Genomic DNA, 2,907 nt, shown 5'->3' on the forward strand with positions numbered 1-2,907 from the left:
TTTACGGCACGGCCGTAAACCGCACCGCCCGCGCCTTCCCAGCAGCGTCGCGCCGCCGGCGCCGGGGCGGGCCCAGCGTTTTACTGATGCGTGAGCTGGGACTTCCAACGCAGTGGGCAAAGGGCCCGCACTGCGTGTCGTTTTACAGCACCTACTGTTCTGTTACTCACACAGACCTCAGCCAAGTGTTTCAAAGCCGAGCCTTTAAAGCCATCAGGCTGCATCGAAACCCGACTGGCTGAGGGTGCACTGAACATTGCTCAGCTCAAGGTGCTGTGTGCTCTGTGTCAATACAAACAACCTTAAGGCAGATACTCACTGGCAGTATCTATTTTGATTAGAGACTGTCGTGGTTTAACCCCAGCCAGACACCAAGCCTCATGCAGCTGCTCATTCACTCCTTCACGAGTGGGATCAGGGAGAGAATCAGAAGGGTAAAAGCCAGAAAACACGTGAGCTAAAATAAAGGCAGTTTAATAGGGCCAGCAAAAGCCATGCACACAAGCAAAAGAAAACAAGGAATTGATGCACTGCTTCCCATGGGCAGGCAGGTGTTCAGCCATCTCCAGGACAGCAGGGACCCATCACACGTAATGGTTACTTGAGATGACAAACAGCATCATTCTGAACATCTCCCTTCATCCTTCTTCCCCCCCCCCCACACACTTTATATGCTGAGCATGATGTCCTACGGTCTGGAATATCCCTTTGGTCAGTTGGGTGCAGCTGTCCTGTCTGTGTCTTCTCCCAAACCCCAATGCACCCCCAGCCTCCTCACCAGTGTGGTAGTATAAAAAGCAGAAAAGGCCTTGGCTCTATGACCACTGCTCAGCAATAACAAAAACATCTCTATGTTATCAACCCTGTGTTCAGTACAAATCCAAAACATAGCCCCATACCAGCCACTGCAAAGAAAATTAACTCTACTCCAGCCAAGACCAGCTGGCCAAGACAGAGACTTTCCTAGTACTGCTGCAGTACTTGATCCCATGTATTATTTCAATATTTTAAACTTAAAAGTAGACCTTCTGGAAAGCCACACAGCAGTTTCCATTAGTATATTGGTCTGATGGGAACGGTGTGCAGGGTGCAGGCTGACTGGAGTGAAGAACTGAATTGTAGAAGCTGCTGCTGAGGAGTTACAGAGCAGAAAGGCCACTTCCTGTTATGAAAGTCACATGATATTCCTCAGTGTAATATTGTGTTTTCCATCCCAAAACTTCTGTTTGACCGATACCTTCTTCCATGTTGAATGTCTGCTTCAGATTGGAGAAGAGGTCATGCAGAAGCTCTGCCATTCCTGAGAGTAAATGGGCGTAAAAATGGAAATCACATTGCAGCATGCTGTGAGTTTTAGTATGGAATCTGCATAGCTTCTTACCTCCTTAAAAAAAATTAAGAAAAATTATGACAGAGTAGTAAACAAGATACTGGTCTGGACAACCATCTTATCTAAGCTCATTTTAGCCTTTAGGATAGGGAAAAATAGATAATTTAGAGCATGCTTTGCCTTGTAAAGCTCTCACTGCTTTAAACAGAAACTTGAAACAAGGTAGAAAAGTATCATTCCTGTGATAGATATCTCATTTTAAAGAGACAGACAACTTACCACTCTTTGAAAGGTTCACAATTCAGATGTTTTCAGCAATTCCTTCAGGCTTCCAGATGGCCAGTTTCTCAAACCCTTGCCTGTAACCAGCAGACTGCCCCATGCCTGCACAGGCAATCCTGATGAGTGTGACTGACTTGCTTGTGTCCAATCCATGGATAGCTCACAATTCTCCAGTGGCCCTGAGCCATACTACAAGCAACCAGGAATTCAAGTAAGGTCATTCCAGCTATACTGACTAAAATATTAAAAGCTTGTTCTATTTGTGAGCAGACTATTGACTTCTTAGGCTGGAGGTTCAGCAGCAGCTCACCTTATGGAAGTGACATTTACATGGTAAATAGCAGAGTAGAGACAGAAAGCAAAATTTTGTCCATGTCCCAAAAGGATGATCTACAGCAGGAATCAGATTCAGCATACTTAATAAGCACCTGACATAATGTGAAGCTCCTCTAGAATTTTTTATGCATAAACTGTATTTTCTTAACAGACTTGAATTGGGTACAGTACATCAGGCAAGAGCACACACAAATGCAGAGACAAATCAAAACATAAAAAGTTACCTGTGAAAATAATCCACTTTTAGCAAAAACAAGGATGCCCTGGCATCAATACTGTGTATCAAAACAGCCTAACAATCACAGCAGAAGAGGATGCATGTTCAATGTTACACAGTTGGCACAAAGGCTTCACCAATATGTTTTATGCAGCTGTGATGGTAACGTTGTTGAGCAAAAGCTTTGTGAAAAATCATCCCTATCTAGTATGGAACACGCCACTGGGAAGGATGTGAAAGAACCACAGTGTGCATTCAGCTGCTGTCGGAGCTGCCAAAAAACCATCCATGTCAGCCAGATATCACCCGGTAAATACAATGAGTAGATTGACTTTCTGGCAGTAAATATATGACAAAAGATATATGGAACAGAAGACAAAGAACAAAGCATTTCGTTTTTATAGAAATGTGTTTGCCGTACATATTCGGAGTTGGGTCTAAGTACTTGGAATGGACTGGAACGATCCAGTAACTTCAATCAGAGTGCCTGAATAGCCTAATACATTTCGAGATGAGGAAGAATCAGTGACTCCCTGGCTGTAAGACAAGAGATTTAATTTGGTGGTGAAGGCATCTGATCCGACGAGGAGAAATGAGTCCCGTCTAACAATGCTGCTCGCTGCATTTTTACTGTTTTTCCTGCCTTCCCACGACTTCTCTTTCACATTTTACCTACACAAGAATACCGCAATTTCCCTCTCCCACCTCCCCCCCGCCCCTCCGGGCGTTATAACCCAGCACC

Source organism: Manacus vitellinus, unplaced genomic scaffold (genome assembly GCF_001715985.3).
Source record: "Manacus vitellinus isolate BGI_N305 unplaced genomic scaffold, ASM171598v3 scaffold_1_pilon, whole genome shotgun sequence".
Classification (NCBI taxonomy): domain Eukaryota; kingdom Metazoa; phylum Chordata; class Aves; order Passeriformes; family Pipridae; genus Manacus; species Manacus vitellinus.